The sequence below is a fragment of the Arachis hypogaea genome, chromosome 1 (genome assembly GCF_003086295.3).
Source record: "Arachis hypogaea cultivar Tifrunner chromosome 1, arahy.Tifrunner.gnm2.J5K5, whole genome shotgun sequence".
NCBI lineage: Eukaryota > Viridiplantae > Streptophyta > Magnoliopsida > Fabales > Fabaceae > Arachis > Arachis hypogaea.
Window position 1 is genome coordinate 83,924,474 of NC_092036.1, and position 23,789 is coordinate 83,948,262.

At 40.6% G+C, this 23,789-nt stretch overlaps 2 non-coding genes across 2 annotated transcripts; both read left to right on the forward strand.

The window, feature by feature from the left end:
• The first annotated feature begins 14,495 nt into the window (after positions 1 to 14,495).
• Positions 14,496 to 14,599, forward strand: LOC112715704 (small nucleolar RNA R71). Its single transcript, XR_003159913.1, has one exon. It is a non-coding gene; the product is annotated as a small nucleolar RNA R71 (small nucleolar RNA).
• Positions 14,600 to 22,717: 8,118 nt separating this feature from the next.
• LOC112713513 (small nucleolar RNA R71) lies at positions 22,718 to 22,821 on the forward strand. The gene has a single exon (XR_003158490.1). It is a non-coding gene; the product is annotated as a small nucleolar RNA R71 (small nucleolar RNA).
• Positions 22,822 to 23,789: the final 968 nt, after the last annotated feature.

Sequence of the window (23,789 nt, forward strand, 5' to 3'; positions counted from 1 at the left end):
TCAGCTAATAATACCTGGTTAGTTAACCCAAGTTACCAAGTGATAAGGCACCCCTGAGAGCTTATTCATCCAAGCATATCCCTTGCACATGAGCACCACAGACACATGCCTCAAGATTCAAACCCTTGGTGCCTAGCCTTATTTCTTATTATCTTTCTTTTCCTTTTCAAACTCTTATTGTTCTTTTTCTTCTTCTTATTATGATCTTGTTGTATGGCTAGTCTCAATAGGATGTTGATGAGCGGATAATTTGTACGCTTTTTGGCATTGTTTTTAGTATGTTTTTAGTATGATCTAGTTAGTTTTTAGTATATTTTTATAAGTTTTTAGTTAAAATTCACTTTTCTAGACTTTACTATGAGTTTGTGTGTTTTTTTGTGATTTCAGGTATTTTCTGGCTGAAATTGAGGGACCTGAGCAAAAATCTGATTCAGAGACTAAAAAGGACTGCAGATGCTGTTGGATTCTGACCTCCCTGCACTCGAAATGGATTTTCTGGAGCTACAGAAGCCCAATTGGCGCGCTCTCAACGGCGTTGGAAAGTAGACATCCTGGGCTTTCCAGCAATAAATGATAGTCCATACTTTGCCCAAGATTTGATGGCCCAAACCGGCGTTCAAAGTCACCCTCAGAATTCCCAGCGTTAAACGCCGGAACTGGCACAAGAATGGGAGTTAAACGCCCAAACAGGCACCAAAGCTGGCGTTTAACTCCAAGAGGAGTCTCTACACGAAAATGCTTCAATGCTCAGCCCAAGCACACACCAAGTGGGCCCGGAAGTGGATTTTTATGTCATTTACTCATCTCTGTACACCCTAGGCTACTAGTTCTCTATAAGTAGGACCTTTTACTATTGTATTTTCATCTTTGGATCATTTTAGATCTTTTGATCATCTTTGGACATCTAGTTCTTAGATCATTGAGAGGCTGGCCTCACGGCCATGCCTAGACCTTGTTCTTATGTATTTTCAACGGTGGAGTTTCTACACACCATAGATTAAGGTGTGGAGCTCTGCTGTACCTCGAGTATTAATGCAATTACTATTGTTCTTCTATTCAATTCCGCTTGTTCTTGTTCTAAGATATCACTTGTTCTTCAACTTGATGAATGTGATGATCCGTGACACTCATCATCATTCTCACCTATGAACGTGTGACTGACAACCACCTCCGTTCTACCTTCGATTGGGTGAATATCTCTTGGATTCCTGATACACGATGCATGGTTGATCGCCTGACAACCGAGTGCTCACCAGACAAACGAGCCAGCCATTCCGTGAGGTCAGAGTCTTCGTGGTATAGGCTAGAACTGATGGCGGCATTCAAGAGAATCCGAAAGGTCTAACCTTGTCTGTGGTATTCTGAGTAGGATTCAATGATTGAATGAATGTGACGTGCTTCAAACTCCTGAGGGCGGGGCGTTAGTGACAGACGCAAAAGAATCACTGGATTCTATTCCGGCCTGATCGAGAACCGACAGATGGATAGCCGTGCCGTGACAGGGTGCGTTGAACATTTCCACTGAGAGGATGGGAGGTAGCCACTGACAAAGGTGAAACCCTTGCTTAAGCTTGCCATGGAAAGGAGTAAGAAGGATTGGATGAAGATAGTAGGAAAGCAGAGAGACGGAAGGGAAGGCATCTTCATACGCTTATCTGAAATTCCTACCAATGAATTACATAAGTATCTCTATCTTTATCTTTATGTTTTATTCGTATATCACCATACCCATTTGAGTTTGCCTGACTAAGATTTACAAGGTGACCATAGCTTGCTTCATACCAACAATCTCTGTGGGATCGACCCTTACTCGCGTAAGGTTTATTACTTGGACGACCCAGTACACTTGCTGGTTAGTTGTGCGAAGTTGTGTTTATGCCATGGTATTGAACACCAAGTTTTTGGTTTCATCACCGGAGATTATTTGAGTTGTGAAAAGTATTGATCACAATTTCGTGCACACAGTTTTTGGCGCCGTTGCCGGGGGTTGTTGAGTTTGGACAACTGACGGTTCATCTTGTTGCTTAGATTAGGTATTTTTTTTTTCGGAATTCTTAAAGATGAATTCTAGAGTTTCATGATGATTTGTTGAAGTCTGGCTGGCTGTGAAGCCATGTCTAATTTCATTGGACCGAGGTTTCAACTTATCATCACAAGAGCTTGTTGATTTTTATCAATCTTGCTGTTGGAGCAGTGATCTGCTAAGGCTTGGCTGGCCATTGGCCATGTCTAGTGTTTTGGACCGAAGCTTTCCTTGAAAGCTTGGCTGACTGTGAAGCCATGTCTAATTCCTGGACCGGAGTCTTAGACTAAACATTGCATGATTCCTGGAATTCTCATTAAGAATTTTGATACCTTTTTCCACTTAATTTTCGAAAATCCAAAAAAAAAAATTTTACAAAATTATAAAAACAAAAAAAATATTGCATGCATTCATGTGTCTTAGAGATCTTCAAGTTGTTCTTGATGATTTAATTGCTCTGACCTTTGAATTCTCTTGACTTGAGTGTTTATATGTCTCATATGCATTCTCATTAGTGTCAGTAGTATACAAACTGCTAAGTTTGGTGTCTTGCATGCATTGTTATTTGATTTTAGTTGCATTTTGATTATTCCTTATTATTAAAAATCCAAAAATATTTTTAATATGTGTCTTCTCAAGTCAATAATACAGAGAATTAAAGATTCAGAACATACAGCAGAGGAATTACACAGAAAAAGCTGGGCGTTCAAAACGCCCAGTGAAGAAGGACAGACTGGCGTTTAAACGCCAGCCAGGGTATCTGGTTGGGCGTTTAACGCCCAAAAGGGTATAGTTTTGGGCGTTAAACGCCAGAATGTGCACCATTCTGGGCGTTTAACGCCAGGATGGCACAAGAGGGAAGATTTTGTTTTTAATGCAGATTTTTTTTTCAGTTTTCAAACATTTTCAAAATCAAATCTTTTTAAAATGTTTTTCAAATCATATCTTCTCAATCACATCTTTTTAAAACTAATCATATCTTCTTAACCACATCTTTTTCAAAATAGTTTTCAATCAAATCTTTTTGATTTCTAATTTCAAAATCTTTTTCAAAAATCACTTGATTTCTTTTCCACTTTCATTTTCGAAAATCAATTAGTGTTTTTCAAAAATGTTTTCAAAATCTTTTACTTAATTTTCGAAAATTACTTCCCTTCTTCTCACATCCTTCTGTTTATGGACTAACACTATTCCTTAATGCAAAATTCGAACTCCATCTTCTTTGATAAGTTCGAATTTTCTACTTCTGTCTTCTACTTTTCTTTTCCTCTGACACCTAAAGGAATCTCTATACTGTGACATAGAGGATTCCACTTTTTCTTGTTCCCTTCTCTTTCTTATGAGCAGGAGCAAGGACAAAAGCATTCTTGTTGAGGCTGATCCTGAACCTGAAAGGACCTTGAAGAGAAAGCTAAGAGAAGCCAAAGCACAAATCTCTGTAGAGGACCTAACAGAAATCTTCAAAGAAGAAGAACACATGGCAGCCGAGAACAACAACAATGCCAACAATGCAAGGAAGGTGCTGGGTGACTTTACTGCACCTACTCCCGATATTTATGGGAGAAGCATCTCAATCCCTGCCATTGGAGCAAACAACTTTGAGCTTAAGCCTCAATTAGTTTCTCTAATGCAACAGAATTGCAAGTTCCATGGACTTCCATTAGAAGATCCTCGTCAGTTTTTAGCTGAATTCTTGCAAATCTGTGACACTGTCAAGACTAATGGGATTGACCCTGAGGTCTACAGACTTATGCTATTCCCTTTTGCTGTAAGAGACAAAGCTAGGACATGGTTGGACTCTCAACCTAAAGAAAGCCTGGACTCTTGGGAAAAGCTAGTCAATGCCTTCTTGGCAAAGTTCTTTCCACCTCAAAAATTGAGTAAGCTTAGAGTGGAAGTCCAAACCTTCAGACAGAAGGAAGGAGAATCCCTCTATGAAGCTTGGGAAAGATACAAACAATTAATCAGAAAGTGTCCCTTTGACATGCTTTCTGAATGGAGCATCATAGGTATTTTCTATGATGGTCTCTCTGAACTGTCCAAGATGTCTTTGGATAGCTCTGCTGGAGGATCTCTTCATCTGAAGAAGACGCCTACAGAAGCTCAAGAGCTGATTGAAATGGTTGAAAATAACCAATTCATGTACACTTCTGAAAGAAATCCTGTGAACAATGGGACTAGTCAGAAGAAAGGAGTTCTTGAGATTGACACTCTGAATGCCATATTGGCTCAGAACAAAATATTGACTCAACAAGTCAATATGATTTCTCAAAGTCTCTCTGGAATGCAAAATGCACCAAGCAGTACTAAGGAGGCTTCATCTGAGGAAGAAGCTTATGATCCTGAGAACCGTTCAATGGAAGAGGTGAATTACATGGGAGAATCCTATGGAAACACCTATAATCCTTCATGGAGAAATCATCCAAATCTCTCATGGAAGGATCAACAGAGACCTCAACAAGGTTTCAACAATAATAATGGTGGAAGAAACAGGTTTAGCAATAGCAAGCCTTTTCCATCATCTTCTCAGCAACAGACAGAGAGTTCTAAGCAGAATACCTCTGACTTAGCGACCATGGTCTCTGATCTAATCAAAACCACTCGAAGTTTCATGACTGAAACAAGGTCCTCCATTAGAAACTTGGAGGCACAAGTGGGTCAGCTAAGCAAGAGGATTACTGAACTCCCTCCTAGTACTCTCCCAAGCAATACAGAAGAAAATCCAAAAGGAGAGTGCAAGGCCATCAACATGGCCGAATTTTGGGAGGAAGGAGAAGCAGTGAACGCCACTGAGGAAGACCTCAATGGACGTCCACTGGCCTCCAATGAGTTCCCCAATGAGGAACCATGGGAATCTGAGGCTCAAAATGAGACCATAGAGATTCCATTGGACTTACTTCTGCCATTCATGAGCTCTGATGAGTATTCTTCCTCTAAAGAGGATGAGTATGTCACTGAAGAGCAAGTTGCTAAATACCTTGGAGCAATCATGAAGCTAAATGACAAGTTGTTTGGAAATGAGACTTGGGAGGATGAACCCCCTTTGCTCACCAAAGAACTGGATGACTTGTCTAGGCAGAAATTACCTCAAAAGAGACAGGATCCTGGGAAGTTTTCAATACCTTGTACCATAGGCACCATGACCTTCAAGAAGGCCTTGTGTGACTTAGGGTCAAGTGTAAACCTCATGCCTCTCTCTGTAATGGAGAAGTTAGGGATCTCTGAGGTGCAAGCTGCAAAAATCTCACTAGAGATGGCAGACAATTCAAGAAAACAAGCCTATGGACTTGTAGAGGATGTTCTGGTAAAAGTTGAAGACCATTACATCCCTACTGATTTCATAGTCCTAGAGACTGGGAAGTGCATGGACGAATCCATCATCCTTGGCAGACCCTTCCTAGCCACAGCAAGGGCTGTGATTGATGTTGATAGAGGAGAGTTGATCATTCAAGTGAATGAAGAATCCTTTGTGTTCAAGGCTCAAGGATATCCCTCTGTCACCATGGAGAGGAAGCATGAAGAGCTTCTCTCAAAACAGAGCCAAACAGAGCCCCCACAGTCAAACTCTAAGTTTGGTGTTGGGAGGCCACAACCAAACTCTAAGTTTGGTGTTGAACCCCCACATTCAAACTCTAAGTTTGGTGTTGGGAGGTTCCAACATTGCTCTGAGCATTTCTGAGGCTCCATGAGAGTCCTCTGTCAAGCTACTGACATTAAAGAAGCGCTTGTTGGGAGGCAACCCAATGTTATATTTTGACTATTTTCCTTTGTTATTTTATGTTTTTTTTAGGTTGATGATCATGAGAAGTCACAAAATCAATGAAAAAAGCAAAAACAGAATGAAAAACAGGAAGAAAAATAGCACACCCTGGAGGAGAACGTGCTGGCGTTTAAACGCCAGTAAGGCTAGCTGTTGGGCGTTTAACGCCCAGTCTGGCACCATTCTGGGCGTTTAACGCTAGAAAGGGGCACCAGACTGGCGTTAAATGCCAAAAAAGGGCAAGAAGCTGGCGTTAAACGCCAGAAATGGGCACCAGCCCGGCGTTTAACGCCAGAAATGGCTAAAAACGCATTTTTGCATGCCATTTGGCGCAGGGATGACTTTTCCTTGACACCTCAGGATCTGTGGACCCCACAGGATCCCTACCTACCCCACCACTCTCTCTCTTCTTCACCCATTCACCAATCACCTCAACACCTCTTCCCCAAAAAACCCTTCACCTATCCAATCCCATCTTTCTCTTCACCACTCACATCCATCCTTCACAAAACCCCACCTACCTCACCATTCAAATTCAAACCACTTTCCCTCCCAAACCCACCCTCGAATAGCCGAACCATCACCACCCCCCACTCCTATATAAACCCCTCTTCACTCCTTCATTTTCACACAACCTAAACACCACTTCTACCCCCTTTGGCCGAACACAAAGCCATTCCCTTATTCCTCATTTCTTCTTCTTCCACTCTCTTCTTTCTTCTTTTGCTCGAGGACGAGCAAACATTTTAAGTTTGGTGTGGTAAAAGCATTGCTTTTTGTTTTTCCATAACCATTTATGGCATCCAAGGCCGGAGAAACCTCTAGAAAGAGGAAATGGAAGGCAAAAGCTTCCACCTCCGAGTCATGGGAGATGGAGAGATTCATCTCAAGGGTGCATCAAGACCACTTCTATGAAGTTGTGGCCTTGAAGAAGGTGATCCCCGAGGTCCCTTTCTCACTCAAAAAGATCAAAGAATCATGAGAGAGGAGCAACAAAGACAAGGAAGAGACATTGAGGAGCTCAAGCACTCCATAGGATCTTCAAGAGGAAGAACAAGCCGCCATCACTAAGGTGGACCCGTTCTTTAATTTCCTTGTTCTTTATTTCTCTGTTTTTCGAAAATTATGCTTATGTTTATCTATGTTTGTGTCTTGTGATCATTAGTGTCTTAGTGTCTATGCCTTAAAGTTATGAATGTCCTATGAATCCATCACCTTTCTTGAATGAAAAATGTGCTTAAATTGAAAAAGAAAAGAATTGCATGAATTTTGAATTTTATAACAATTTAATTATCTTGATGTGGTGGCAATACTTTTGTTTTCTGAATGTATGCTTAAACAGTGCATATGTCTTTTGAATTTGTGGTTCATGAATATTGGCTCTTGAAAGAATGATGAAAAAGGAGACATGTTACTGAGGATCTGAAAAATCATAAAAATGATTCTTGAAGCAAGAAAAAGCAATGAAAAACAAAAAGAAGAAAATTTCGAAAAAAAAAATTTCGAAAAAAGAAGAAGAAAAAGAAAGAAAGAAAAGGAAAAGAAATAAGGTTGTGATCCAAGGCAAAAAGAGTGTGCTTAAGAACCCTGGACACCTCTAATTGGGGACTCTAGCAAAGCTGAGTCACAATCTGAAAAGGTTCACCCAATTATGTGTCTGTGGCATGTATGTATCCGGTGGTAATACTGGAAGACAGAGTGCTTTGGGCCACGGCCAAGACTCAATAAGTAGCTATGTTCAAGAATCATCATACTTTACTAGGAGAATCAGTAACACTATCTGGATTCTAAGTTCCTAAAGAAGCCAATCATTCTGAATTTCAAAGGATAGAGTGAGATGCCAAAACTATTCAGAGGCAAAAAGCTAAAAGCCCCGCTCATCTAATTAATACTGATCTTCATAGATGTTTTTGGAATTCATTGCATATTCTCTTCTTTTTTATCTTGTTTGATTTTTAGTTGCTTGAGGACAAGCAACAATTTAAGTTTGGTGTTGTGATGAGCGGATAATTTGTACGCTTTTTGGCATTGTTTTTAGTATGTTTTTAGTATGATCTAGTTAGTTTTTAGTATATTTTTATTCGTTTTTAGTTAAAATTCACTTTTCTGGACTTTAATATGAGTTTGTGTGTTTTTCTGTGATTTCAGGTATTTTCTGGCTGAAATTGAGGGACCTGAGCAAAAATCTGATTCAGAGACTAAAAAGGACTGCAGATGCTGTTGGATTCTGACCTCCCTGCACTCGAAATGGATTTTCTGGAGCTACAGAAGCCCAATTGGCGCGCTCTCAACGGCGTTGGAAAGTAAACATCCTGAGCTTTCCAGCAATATATGATAGTCCATACTTTGCCCAAGATTTGATGGCCCAAACCGGCGTTCAAAGTCACCCTCAGAATTCCCAGCGTTAAACGCCGGAACTGGCACAAGAATGGGAGTTAAACGCCCAAACTGGCACCAAAGCTGGCGTTTAACTCCAAAAGGAGTCTCTACACGAAAATGATTCAATGCTCAGCCCAAGCACACACCAAGTGGGCCCGAAAGTGGATTTTTATGTCATTTACTCATCTCTGTACACCCTAGGCTACTAGTTCTCTATAAGTAGGACCTTTTACTATTGTATTTTCATCTTTGGATCATTTTAGATCTTTTGATCATCTTTGGACATGTAGTTCTTAGATCATTGGGAGGCTGGCCTCACGGCCATGCCTAGACCTTGTTCTTATGTATTTTCAACGGTGGAGTTTCTACACACCATAGATTAAGGTGTGGAGCTCTGCTGTACCTCGAGTATTAATGCAATTACTATTGTTCTTCTATTCAATTCCGCTTGTTCTTGTTCTAAGATATCACTTGTTCTTCAACTTGATGAATGTGATGATCTGTGACACTCATCATCATTCTCACCTATGAACGTGTGACTGACAACCACCTCCGTTCTACCTTCGATTGGGTGAATATCTCTTGGATTCCTGATACACGATGCATGGTTGATCGCCTGACAACCGAGTGCTCGCCTGACAAACGAGCCAGCCATTCCGTGAGATCAGAGTCTTCGTGGTATAGGCTAGAACTGATGGCGGCATTCAAGAGAATCCGGAAGGTCTAACTTTGTCTGTGGTATTCTGAGTAGGATTCAATGATTGAATGACTGTGACGTGCTTCAAACTCCTGAGGGCGGGGCGTTAGTGACAGACGCAAAAGAATCACTGGATTCTATTCCGGCCTAATCGAGAACCGACAGATGGATAGCCGTGCCGTGACAGGGTGCGTTGAACATTTCCACTGAGAGGATGGGAGGTAGCCTCTGACAACGGTGAAACCCTTGCTTAAGCTTGCCATGGAAAGGAGTAAGAAGGATTGGATGAAGATAGTAGGAAAGCAGAGAGACGGAAGGGAAGGCATCTTCATACGCTTATCTGAAATTCCTACCAATGAATTACATAAGTATCTCTATCTTTATCTTTATGTTTTATTCGTATATCACCATACCCATTTGAGTTTGCCTGACTAAGATTTACAAGGTGACCATAGCTTGCTTCATACCAACAATCTCTGTGGGATCGACCCTTACTCGCGTAAGGTTTATTACTTGGACGACCCAGTACACTTGCTGGTTAGTTGTGCGAAGTTGTGTTTATGCCATGGTATTGAACACCAAGTTTTTGGTTTCATCACCGGGGATTATTTGAGTTGTGAAAAGTATTGATCACAATTTCGTGCACCAGATGTGCTTCAAGCATGTGACTTAGAGCATATAGTTGCCTATATACCTTGTTGGTGAACCAACTTAGCTAATCAATTACCATACCATAAACATTGAGAACTTACTTCACAAGATAAACCCCACTCTTGTTTTTCATAACATTTTCTTTTATTTGACTTAGAGGACAAGCATACATGTAAGCAAGATAAAAATGAAAGCCAGGGACTTAGACCAGCACACTTAGACCTTCGCAATGAAATCTTAAAGGCAGAATTGAAAATTCCTAAGCTACTATGGAAGCATGTTCTATTTCATACATGATTTTCCTTATTTAAAACTTGAAAAAGATAGAACGAAGAGGGAACTCCACCACTTTTTTCTCATTGGAATGCTCATGTCCCTTTGTTTCCTTTGTCTTGGGATCCTTCTTGATTGCTCGAATCCCCATTTTCTTTGCGCTTCCTGATGAACTTTCTCCAGAAACCAGCATCTTCCATCTTTTTCTTCAACGCTTCCTTCTGTTGTTTCACCTTTTCCTCCTCTTGTTCTATTAGGTCTTTGCGAACTATATCATATCTTGGGATGGCAAAGTGCAAATTATGCATATGCCCTGCCACATAAGTTAACTTGGCCTGAGTGTTTATGCTAAACTCTTCCCGGTGTAGTTGCCGTCTTTCATTAAGCACGTTGAACTCGTTGAATGCTTTCATCTGAGACAACTGACGTTGGTTGAGTTCTTGAAGGCGTTTGTCTTGACACTCTTGCCTTTCAGTTATTTGATTGATGGCTTGGGTTAGCTGGGAGTAATGCTCCTGTTGCTGCTCCATTTGTTGTTTCTGCCACTCCCCTTGTTGATTCATCCACTTAGAGAATAGTTCTTCTTGACGATCCATCCTTTGGGATTGAACGTGTAGTTGTTGTTCTTGTCCCTCCATATAGCTCCTTGCTAGATCCTCAATGGCTCCTTGAATATGAACCAGATTTATATTGGTTAGATCATATTGCTCTTCTTGCTGATATTCTGTTTGTTGGGGTTCTTCTTGTTGAGGTTCTCCTTGTGATGTTCTTTTTCTTCTCTGAGGCCTTCTTTATTGTTGGGCGGGTATTACATAGGTTATACGCTGGGGTGTAATTAAACTTCCAGGGTTTATCCATATTGGATTGCTATCTTCGAAGACTACTTGGCTTTTAAACACAGTCTAAGGATGGTGCTGGGATAACCAAGCCAGGCATCTAGATCTTTTTTCTCAGCGGCTTCTTGGATTCCCCCAGCTATGATTTCCTGTACGTTGATGTCTTCGCCCATCATTACGCAATGTACCATAGTAGCGCGAGCAATGTTGACCTCAGAATTGTTTGAGGCTGGGAGGATAGATCTTCTCACGAGCTCAAACCACCCCTTGGCTTCCGGAATGAGGTCTCCCCTCCTAATAAACTGTGGTCTCCTATCTGAATATCTCTCCCAATCTAATCCCATAACACATATGTCATTCACAATTTCTTCAATTTCATCATTGTCGGGGCCACTGCTCATTCTTGATAGATAACTGGGCTCCTCGAAGGGGTTTGACCTCAATTGAAGCGTTTTCATTATGGTGTTGGGGCTTAAGTCAATATCGGTTCCTCTCACATAACCTTTGAAGGTGGGGGCTTTGGTATTATCTTCTCTAGTTGCATTGGCATAGAACTCTTTGATGAGATTTGCGTTTATCGTTGTGATTGGGTTTGTGAGTTCTTGCCAGCTCCTTCGTTCGATCTTCTTTCTAATCTTTGGATATTCATCCTCGTTGAACTGGAATGTTAGTTCTGGCAATATTTTCTTGTGTTTTATCCATTCGAATTGGAGCTCATGGAACGCGGTCTTGAATCTTCCTTCATCAATAGAAATGCTCTCTACCGGTTCCTTTCCCTTTCGCCTCTTGGAGCTTGATGATGCCATGAGTAGGAGTTAGTATGTGAAGGTGTTGAGAGGTATGGATCGATGATGTAAACTGGCCGGGTTAAGATAGGGTGTAGCTTAGAGGATTGGGTTAATGTATTAAGGGCAGAGGTGTTGGGTGTGTATTTCAAAAGAAATAAGAGGGATGGATTGAGAGGATAGTTGCATATGGAATGGTTTAGATTGGGGGTTCGTTTTATAGAAGGATGATGACATTGAAGGGTGTGGATTAATAGAAAAATCCAGTGGTGCACGGTTGGGGTTTGGTATCGAATGAGCACGAGGATCACCACTTTTATGACGTGATTGGTTCGGTCTCCAAGGCAATCTTTCTCCCAACGTTGCATGGAAACACTTCCTAAGGTACTCCCCTTAAAGACAAGTGTGTAGTTCCTTTGGTGGAGTGGCCGAACCCCCTTCCTTTTCTTGTCCTATCAGTTCCCTCCAACATTCCTTTCAATTTCCTTGCAAGACAAAAGAAAAGAGAGATTAGTTTGAATTGTGGTAGAAAAATAGGGATGGCTAACTACTTTTTTTTTAATTTTTGCTTTTGACTAACTAAGTGCCATTCATGAATGCAAACCAACCGACCAGCTAAGTGCTCATGCATGCAACGTTGGTGACACCAAACTTAGTTTGTGATCATGTGGTATAAAAATGATTTGATTAAGGCTCTAAGACTGACATGATATGAATTGTGTTCATGCCCTCTTAGTGTGCCTTGAACACCAAACTTGTCATTCATTATATGCTGCATGTAGAGATTTTTCTAAGTGCTTGTCAAAGTTGATTTAGAATTCATGAACTTTGCTTTATTAGCTACTTTAAAAATCCTAAAACTACTGAAAGGATATAAAACATGGGTTGCCTCCCATAAAGCACTTCTTTAGCATCATTAGCTTGACGTTTGGCCTTTGTCAGGGTGGTTGGTAGTGCTTCAAATCTTCCCCTCTTGTAGTGAATCTGTCTCCATTGGCTTTATTAAGAAGCTCTACATGTTCTAAGGAAAGAATTTTGCTAATGGTGTACACTTGAGGTGGCTGAGATGGGATGGTGGGGAGATGAGGTGGGATAGGTGGAAAATAAGCAGAGATCACTTCATCTTCTAGAGAGAAATCCTCTGTAGGGATCTTCTTGTTCCTCCATCCCCTTGGGGCCTTTTTCCTTGTTTCCCTTGATGTTGCCTTGCTCCCTGTGGTTTCTTTTTTCAGGAAGATTTTGTTGCTGGTCTCATGTGACTCTGGTGGGTCTAGCTCCTCTTGGGGTACACTTGGCTGTTATTCCTTCTGACCATATTGCTTGTCACCTAGCGGGATTCTCAAGTGTATTGTTTGTGCTTCTGTGCTTGTTTATTCCATCAGTGCCTTATTGTGCTCTTCCTTCGATTCTTTGTTTTCTTGATCTGCTTCTTGTGAGGGTTTGAAGACATTGAAGGTGAGTTGTTCATCATGTATCCTCAATATTAGCTCTCCTCACTCCACATCTATAAATCCCCTGGCTGTGGGTAAGAATGGTCTCCCCAGGATGATGGGATGGATGTGATTCTCTTCCATCTCCAAGATAACAAAGTCTGTGGAAAGGAAGTAGTTCCCAACCTTCACTAACACGTTTTCAACCACTCCTATTGCCTTTTTTGAGTTTTGTCAGCCAATTTGATGATTAGGTCCGTGGGCTTTAGCTCATTGATTTAAAGTTTTTTCATGATGGATAGAGGCATTAAGTTGATGCTTGCTTCCAGGTCACAGAGTCATTTATCAATCATTGTTTCTCCTATAGCACATGGGATGTGAAAACTCCCTGGGTCCTTCCTTTCTGTAGGTGGATCTATTTGAATGAGAGCACTGCACTCCTTATTCATCACTATTGTCTGCCCACCCTTCAGTTAACTCTTTTTGTTCAGCAGCTCCTTTATGTACTTGATGTATGAGGGCATCTGCTGGAGAGCCTTAATAAACGGTATGTTTACATGAAGAGATGAAAACATGTCGAGGAACCTTGAATACACTCTCCTTGCTACACCACCCTTGAGCCTTTGGGGAAAAGGTGCATATAGGTTCAGAGTCTCCTTATTTTTTAGCTCCTTCATGTGTATGGGATTGGGTGCTTGATTTCTCTCTTCATGCTTTTCCTTTGGATTGTCTTGAAAGTGTTATGTTTGTGTGTTTACTTCTTCGACACTCCTCTCGTCACTTATAGTGATCATCTTGCATTCTTCCCACTTACTTTCTTTGTTTCTCCTCTTGGGTTCTTCTCTGTGTCACTTGGGAAATTATCAGTAGGATTGGGAAACTGTTGAGATAGATATCCCACTTGGGACTTCAGCCTCTTGATGGTGTCTCCCTGGTTTTTGATATTGGCTCGCACTTCATCCTTGAATACTCTGTTGTCTTGGACTTCCTTACATATACCTTCAAGTAGAGTCTCAATTCTGGAGAGTCTATCTTCGGTTAGTGATGGTGGGTTGAGGTTAGGAGGTTGAGAGTGGTCATGTTGGTTTTGATATGGATGTTGAGAAGGGTGGTTAGGTGGGTGTTGATATGATCTCTGTGAAGGATGTTGGTGAGTTGCATTATTGTTGGTATTGTGGTTGTGGCATCTCTGGTCTTGGTCTTGTTGATTTCCCCACACAAAATTAGGGTGGTTCCTCCAACCAGAATTATAAGTTTTGGAGTATGGATCATGGGTTTGCCTGGGTGAGTTCCCAACATAGTTGGCTTGTTCCCAGTCATCTTCTTCTCCTGTATTCACTCCTTTTTGAGCTGTTGATGAAGTGGTGATTGCTGCAACTTGGTTCTCTTCCATCTTCTTGGTAAGATCGGCTAACTGCTTGGTGATCATCTTATTTTGAGCCAGCAGTGCATCCATATGGTTCAACTCTATCACTCCTCGAGTGTTGCTCCTTTCAGAAGCATAGAAGTAGTCATTCTCAGCTACAGTCTCAATGACATCTATGGCTTCTTCAATGGTCTTCTTCTTGTTTAGAGACCCCCCTGATGAATGGTCTACGGCCTTCTTTGATTCGTAAGAAAGACCTTCATAGAAGATGTGCAGTTGAACCCATTCGTTGAACATGTCTGGTGGGCACCTTCTTGTTAAGTCCTTAAACCTCTCCCATGCCTCATAGAGAGTTTCACCATCTTGTTGCCTGAAGGTTTGTATCTCAGCTCTCAACCTGTTGATTCTTTGAGGATGGTAGAATCTCGCCAAGAATTTGTTCACCACATCTTCCTAATTTGTTAAACTCTCCTTCGGGAAAGATTCCAGCCATTTAGATGCTTTGTCCCTGAGTGAAAAGGGGAACAAAAACAATCTATAGATATCCGGATGAACACCATTAGACTTCACAGTGTCACATATTCTTAGGAAGGTGGTTAGATGTTGATTGGGGTCTTCTTGGGTACTTCTTCTAAATGAACACTTGTCTTGAACAAGGGTGACGAGCTGGGGTTTTAATTCAAAGTTATTGGCATGTATGGTTGGCTTTTGGATACTACTTCCATAATTTCCTAGGTTTGGATTGATGTATAAGCCTATAACCCTTCTTTCTGGCCCATCATGATTCACAAGGCCTTCTCTGGCATGGTTGTGAGCTTCTCCTTCATGATTGTTTTCTAGGTTCTCTTCCATGTTTGTTTGAAAATCCTCCTCATCTTCTTCAGCACTAACGACTCTTTTCCCTCTTGCTTCCCTCCTTAATCTAAGGAAAGTCCTCTTAGGTTCAGAATTAAAGGAAGTTAAAGCTCTGCTTCTTCTCCCTGTCATACAACTAACAAAGCCCACAGCAAGAAAAAAAATGAAGAGATTATTCTTGTTAGAGTGGTTGTTAGTGTGAGGGGTGCAAATTATCAAATAGTTAGTGGATTAGTGAACAAAATTGTAAATAACAACAAAAAAAGAAAACAAAGAGGAGAGAGGGGAGAAGGGAAGAAAATATCTGAAACTGAAGGTAAATGACTAGATAAAATAAACAAGCAAAAGAAAAATGCTCAATCAAGTGATTTTCCAACTTAATCACGATACAAAATCAATCCCCAGCAACGACGCCATAAACTTGATGCATGAAAACTTGTCTTTCAACAAATTTCCCTTCGGCAAGTATACCGAACATGTCATCAAGTAAAAACTCACAATAGAGTGAGGTCGAATCCCACAGGGATTGATTGGTCAAGCAACTTTAGTTGGAGGAATGCTCTAGTTGAGCTAAGCAGAAATTGAGTTGAGAGTTGCAGCAATTAAATGGCGGGAAAGTAAATTGTAGAAAGTAAATTGCAGAATCTTAAATGGGGATTTGGGGAGATGAACATAAAGATAAATGGTAGAAAGTAAAGAGAATGGGTAAGATAAAAAATGAGGGGTTCATTGGGCTTAGGAGATGTTGCATTCTCTAGATCAAGTTTATTCTCATCTCTTCCTCAATCAACACATTCATTGATCTCCTTGGCAATCGTAGGTGATTGGATCCCAATTCCTTGGTAACGCAATCTCTCTAAGCTTGAACAATTGCCCAATTCCTTGATTTAATTGCTCATGGGAAGAGATGAAGTATGGTCACTAATTATACCACATGTATTTCCAAATCAAAGTGTTGGAAGGATTCTATGTCACTATATCCGTCCAAACTCTAATTTGGTCCAACATGAGAAAGCATTTCTAGCATGATCTTCTCATCCCTTTTCCAAGACAACTAACCAATTGATTTAAGATCGAAAGCTTTCTAGCAAATCAAGAGAAAAGAAAGAAGAAGAAGAATGAAAACTATAATTGATCCATCAAATTACAACAGAGCTCCCTAACCGAATGAAAAGGGGTTTAGTTGTTCATAGCTCTGGAAATGGAAGATGATAAAGAAGAGTACAATCTAAGCAAACTAGAAATTGCAGAAAAGTAAATATACAGAGTGTAGTTCTCCAAAAATGCCAAGCTTCTTTCTAGTTCAAAACTACTCCTATATATACTACTCTTCTTGATCTTCTAGTCAGCTCTTCAAGTCTTGGATATGGGCCTTTGATCTTGAGTTGAAGCAGTTACAATCTTCAGTGGGCTCAGTTTTGCTTGCAGAAAAAGTGTGAGTCAGGCATGGGTGGACGTTAGTTAGGACGTTAGTGGTGTTAACATTAAGTGAAAATGTGGGTTCGAGAACGTTAGTGACGATAACCTTTTTCTCTAACGCTCCAAACCAAGTTGATCCATGTTAACTTTAACGTTAGTGGCACTAACGTGACCACTAACGTTGCCTCTTGGTCCTTCGTAAACGTTATTGGCATTTACCTTTACCAATAACATTGCCTCTTAGTCCTTCGTAAACGTTATTGGCATTCACCTTTACCAATAACGTTGCTCTTTGCTTCTTTTCCCCACGTTAGTGATCCACATTAGTGTAACTAATGTGGCCTTTAACGTGGGCATGCCCAAGCTTTGAGAGCGTTAGTGACACTTACCTTTGTCACTAACGCTTTAAGCGCCCCTTCCTCCCACGTTAGTGCCTCACATTAATTGCATTAACGTGGCCACTAACGTGGTGGTGATTACCATCTCCAACGTTAGTGACAAAGGTGAGTGTCACTAACGTTGACCTATCATGCCTTGCTCCACGTTACCCTTCACGTTAGTGGTTTTAACATGACCACTAACATGGGCAATATTGGCTTAGTCCAATGTTAGTGACAAAGGTGAGTGTCACTAACGTTTGTGATAGCTTTCTCCTCCCACGTTAGAGTCCACGTTAATTAGATTAACATGACTCTTAACGTGGCTAAGTGTGCCCTTCTTGGAACGTTAGTGGTAATCACTTTTACCACTAACGTTGGAGCTCCCCTTTTCCTCCACGTTAGCTACCACGTTAATGTAATTAACGTGGCAACTAACGTGGGCTATAATGGCTTCGAAGGCATTATTGGCGATCACTTTTTCCATTAACGCTGTAAGCTTATTCACATTCCACGTTAGTGGTCACGTTAGTTAGACTAACGTGGCTGCTAACGTGGCTCTTCCTTGCTTCCTTTGTCCTGAAATCAAGCAAATAAAGTGCATCAAAGCTCTATTCCAAGTCATGAGATCATGCATTATCCATTTTATCATTCAATTCCTGCATAATTCTCATGAAATCATGTAAAGTTCACAATGTTTGCTTGAATCAAGATGTAAGTGTATATCTACCCAAACTTTTTTACTAATAAATTGCATGAAACTACCCTAAAACAGTAAAGAAAAGGTCAGTAAAACTGGCCAAGAAAAGGTTAGTGCAACTCAATACCTCTTTGGGAGATTTGAGTTCCAATATGGAGCAACTAAGGATGGAGCACCAAGAGCACTCTATTATTCTCCCTGAAATTAGAGAGGATCAAATAGCCATGAGGGAAGAGCAACAAAGGCAAGGAAGAGACATAGAGGAGCTCAAGCGTTCCATTGGATCTTCAAGAGGAAGAACTAGCCACAATCACTAAGGTGGACCCGTTCTTTGATTTCCTTGTTCTTATCTTTCTGTTTTTTTATTTTTATGCTTTATGTGTTATCTATGTTTGTGTCTTCATTACATGATCATTAGTGTCTAGTGTCTATGTCTTAAAACTATGAATAATTCCATGAATCTTTCACCTCTCTTAAATGAAAAATGTTCCTAATTACAAAAGAACAAGAAGTACATGAATTTCAAATTTTATCTTGAAATTAGTTAATTATTTTGATGTGGCGGAAATACTTTTTTATTTTCTGAATGAATGCTTGAACAGTGCATATTTTTTATAGTGAAGTTTATGAATGTTAAATTTGTTGGCTCTTGAAAAAATGATGAACAAAGAGAAATGTTATTGATAATCTGAAAAATCATGAAATTGATTCTTAAAGCAAGAAAAAGCAGTGAATGACAAAGCTTGCGAAAAAAAATGACAAAAAAATAAAGAAAAAGAAAGAAAAAGAGAAGGCAACCAGAAAAAGCCAATAGCCCTTTAAACCAAAAGGCAAGGATAAAAGGGATCCAAGGCTTTGAGCATCAGTGGATAGGAGGGCCCAGGAATAAAATCCTGGCCTAAGCGGCTAAACCAAGCTGTCCCTAACCATGTGCTTGTGTCATGAAGGTCCAAGTGAAAATATTGAGACTGAGTGGTTAAAGTCATGATCCAAAGCAAAAAGAGTGTGCTTAAGAACTCTGGACACCTCTAACTGGGGACTTTAGCAAATCTGAGTCATAATTTGAAAAGGTTCAACCAGTTATGTATCTGTGGCATTTATCTATTCGGTGGTCATACTGGAAAACAAAATTGCTTAGGGTCACGGCCAAGACTCACAAAATAGCTGTGTTCAAGAATCAACATACTGAACTAGGAGAATGAATAACACTATCTAAATTCTGAGTTCCTATAGATGCCAATCATTCTGAATTTCAAAGGATAAAGTGAGATGCCAAAACTGTTCAGAAGCAAAAAGCTACTAGCCCCGCTCATCTAATTGGGACTAAGTTTCATTGATATTATGAGATTCATTGTATATTCTCTTCTTTTTATTCTATTTTGTTTTCAGTTTCTTGGGGACAAGCAACAATTTAGGTTTGGTGTTGTGATAAGCGGATAATTTATACGCTTTTTGGCATTGTTTTTACATAGTTTTTAGTATGATTTAGTTAGTTTTTAGTATATAATTATTAGTTTTTATGCAAAAATCACATTTCTGGACTTTACTATGAGTTTGTGTGTTTTTCTGGGATTTCAGGTATTTTCTGGCTGAAATTGAGGGACCTAAGCAAAAATCTGATTCACAGGCTGAAAAAGGACTGCAGATGCTGTTGGATTCTAACCTCCCTGCACTCGAAATGGATTTTCTGGAGCTACAGAAGCCACATTCGAGCGCTCTTAATTGCGTTGGAAAGTAGACATCTTGGGCTTTCCAGCAATGTATAAGAGTCCAAACTTTTCCCGAGATTTGATGGCCCAAATTGGCGTCAAAATGCCTGTCAGAGACCATTTTCTGGCGTTAAACGCCAGAACTAGCATAAAAGCTGTCGTTAAACGCCCAAACTGGCACCAGAGCTGGCGTTTAACTCCAAGAAAAGCCTATGCACGTGAAAGCTTCAATGCTCAGCCCAAGCACACACCAAGTGGGCCCCGGAAGTGGATTTCTGCATTATTTACTTATTTTTGTAAACCGTAGGTTACTAGTTCACTATAAATAGGACCTTTTTACTACTGTATTTTCATCTTTTGATCATCTTTGATCTTGGGATCAGGTCTTTGAACCCTTTTTCGATTGTTTCATGTTATTTGGGAGGCATGGCCATTCAGCCATGCCTATACCTTATTCTTATGTATTTTCAGTGGTATAGTTTCTACACATCATAAATTAAGGTATGGAGCTCTACTGTTTCTCATGAATTAATTCAAAGTACTATTGTTCTTCTATTCAATTCACGCTTATTCTTGTTCTAAGATATTCACTCGTACTTTAACCTAATGGATGTGATGATCCGTGACACTCATCATCATCCTCCCTTATGAACACATGCCTGACAACCACTTCCATTCTATCTGCAAGAGCTTGAGTGTGTATCTCTTGGCCTCCCGGTTCACGACGCATGGTTGCCTCACCTGACAACAGAGCCTTTCATTCCATGAGATCAGAGTCTTCATGGTATAAGCTAGAATCAATTAGCAGCATTCTTGAGATCCGGAAAGTCTAAATCTTGTCTGTGGTATTCCGAGTAAGATCTGGGATGGGATGACTGTGACAAGCTTCAAACTCGCGAGTGCTGGGCGCAGTGACACTGCGCAAAAGGATCAATGGATCTTATTCCGACACGATCGAGAACCAACAGATGATTAGCCCTACGTAACCCGTAGCCGGACCATTTTCACTGAGAGGACAGACGGTAGCCATTGACAACGGTAATCCCCCAACATACAGCTTGCCATGGAAAGGAGTATGCATGACTGGATGGAGGCAGTAGGAAAGCAGAAATTCAAGAGGAATAAATAATCTCCATACGCTTATCTGAAATTCCTACTAATGAATTACATAAGTATCTCTATCTTATTTTATGTTTTATTCATATTTTAATTAGCAAAATCCCATAACCATTTGAATCTACCTGACTGAAATTTACAAGATGACCATAGCTTACTTCAAGCCGACAATCTCCGTGGGATCGACCCTTACTCATATAAGGTATTACTTGGACGACCCAGTGCACTTGCTGGTCAGCTGTACGGAATTGTGAAGAAAATGTTTGTATCATGATTTCGTGTACCAGGTGCCAATGAAGGTCTTATGGAAGGTTTTAGAAAAGAGGAGAGTAAGGATCACATATATTCGTGCAATTAAAGACATGTATGATGGGGCCATAACTAGTGTGAAGACTCAAGGTGGTGTGACAGAGGAATTTCCTATTGATATAGGATTACAGCAGGGATCATCCTTAAGTCCATATCTTTTCACATTAGTCTTGCAAGTATTCACAGAGCACATCTAAGAGCCTATGCCATGGTGCATGCTTTTTGCCGATGATATCATCCTTATGGGAGAGTCAATGGAAGACCTAAATAAAAAGTTGGACTTGTGGGGAGAAGCTCTAGAAGTGTATGGTCTGCGCATAAACCGTAGCAAGACGGAATATATGGAATGTAAGTTCAGTCTGAGTAGGGAAAACCCTAATATAGAGGTGAAGATTGGAGAAAACATCCTACCAAAAGTTAAAAGTTTTAAGTAACTTGTTGGGTGCATCATACAGGATAATAGATAGATTGAACAGGATGTAAATCATAGGATCCAAGCAGGTTGGTTAAAATGGCGGAGTGCATGTGGTTTTATATGCAACAAAAAAGAGCCTTTAAAACCTAAAAGGTAAATTCTATCACAATGCTATAAGACCACAAGGTAGTCCTCATTCACTTGAAGGACCAACTCTCCTTTGTCAACATCAATCACAGCTTTTGCTGTGGCTAGGAAGGGTCTGCCAAGGATAATGGATTCATCCTCATCCTTCCCAATGTCCAGGATTATGAAATCAGCAGGGATGTAAAGGTCTTCAACCTTTACCAAGACATCCTCTACAAGTCCATAAGCCTATTTTTTTTATTTGTCTGCCATCTCTAGTGAGATTCTTGCAGCTTATACCTCAAAGATTCCCAGTTTCTCTATTACAGAGAGTGGCATGAGGTTTATACCTGACCCCAAGTCCCACAGAGCCTTCTCAAAGGTCATGGTTCCTATGGTGCAAGGAATTAAGAACCTTCCGGTATTCGGTTTCTTTTGAGGTATCTTCAGCTGAGCCAAGGCGTTCAGTTCACTAATGAGCAATGGAGGTTCATCATCTCAAGTCTTATTACCAAATAACTTGGCATTCAGCTTCATGATTGCTCCAAGGTACTTAGCAACTTGCTCTTCAGTAATATCTTCATCCTCTTCAGAGGAAGAATTTTCATCAGAGCTCATGAATGGCAGAAGTAGGTTCTATGGAATCTCTATGGTCTTTGTATAAGCCTCAGATTCCCTTAGTTCCTCAAAGGGGAACTTTTTTTCATTCAGAGGACGTCCCATGAGGTTTTTTTCACTGGGAATCACGTCCTCCTCACTCTCTCCAGGTTCGGCCATGTTGGTCATGGTTATGGCCTTGTACTCTCTCTTGGGATTTTCTTCTGTATTGCTTGGGAGAGTGCTAGTAGGAGTTTCAGTAACCTTTTTACTCAGTTGACCCAGTTGTGCCTCCAATTTTCTAATGGAGGATCTTGTTTCATTCATGAAACTTAGTATGGTCTTAGATAGATCAGAGAATATGGTTGCTAAGCCAGAACGATTCTGCTAAGAGTTCTTTGTCTGTTGCTGAGAAGATCATGGGAAAGGTTTGCTATTGCCAAACCTGTTTCTCCCACCATTATTGTTATCGAAGCCTTGTTAAGGCTTCTGTTGATCCTTCCATGAGAAATTTGGGTGATTCCTCCATGAAGAATTGTAGTTGTTTCCATAGGGTTCTCCCATGTAATTTACCTCTTCCATGGCAGGATTGTCATAAGCTTCTCCTTTAGAGGAGGCTTCTTTAGCACCGCCAGATGCAGCTTGCAATCCAATCAGATTCTGAGAAATTATATTGACTTGCTGAGTCAATATTTTGTTCTGAGCCAATATGGCATTCAGAGTATCAAGCTCAAGAACTCCTTTCTTCTGTGTTGTCCTATTTCAATGAGTTCGTGGGCTTCTACCGGCGTTTTCTTCAAATGAATAGATCCGCCTGCCGAATGGTCCAATGACATCTTGGATAAATCAGACAGACCATCATAGAAGATACCTATGATGCTCCATTTTGAAAGTATGTTAGAAAGACACCTTCTAATCAACTGTTTGTATCTTTCCCATGCTTCATAGAGGGATTCACCTTCCTTCTGTTTGAAGGTTTGAACTTCCACTCTAAGCTTACTCATCTTTTGAGGTGGAAAGAATTTAGCAAAGAAGGCATTGACTAGCTTTTTCCAAGAGTTCAGGCTGTCTCTAGGTTGTGAGTTCAACCATATACTAGATATGTCTCTTACAGCAAAAGGAAAAAGCATGAGTCTATAGACCTCAGGATCAACTCAATTGGTCTTAACAGTGTCATAGATTTGAAAAAATTCAGCCAAGAACAAATGAGGATCTTCTAATGGAAGTCCATGAATCTTGAAATTCTGTTGCATCAGAGAAACTAATTGAGGCTTAAGCTCAAAGTTATTTGCCCCAATAGTAGGAATAGAGATGCTTCTCCCATAGAAATCGGGAGTTGGTGAAGTAAAGTCACCAAGCACCTTCCTTGCATTTTTCGCATTGTTGTTATTTTTGGCTGCCATGTCTTCTTCTTTTTCGAAAACTTCTGTTAGGTCCTCTATAGAGAGCTGTGCTTTAGCTTTTCTTAGCATCCTTGATGACTTACATCATCTACCCTTTTTCTTGCATAAAAAGAACCGTAAAAGAGGCATAATCTCATTTGATCATTGCAATTCATTCCTTAATTAATGAATATCATAGTACATTGCTTTGAAATGAGTTTGTGCTGGATTTCAGGTGGAGAAGACATCAAAATGGGGAAAAAAACAACAAAACAAGTGGGGCGTGTGAAGCAGGCGTGCCACTTGGAACAAACGCCACAAAAATGTATTGGCGTGGCACGCTGGTACAACATTCCAGAGAGCAAAAATGAAGACCATCAAAGGGACGTGGCATGCCAGAAGTAGGGCGTGGCACATCAATTCGTTACTAGAAGAACCATCACTATGGGGTGCCACTTTGTGTCGAAGGCATGGCACGCCAGCCCTAGAGTTCACTTGGGCGTGCCACTTGAGGACCAAGGCGTGGCAAGGCAAGCCTATAAGACCCATAACTGAATGGACGTGCCACTTGAGCAACAAGGCGT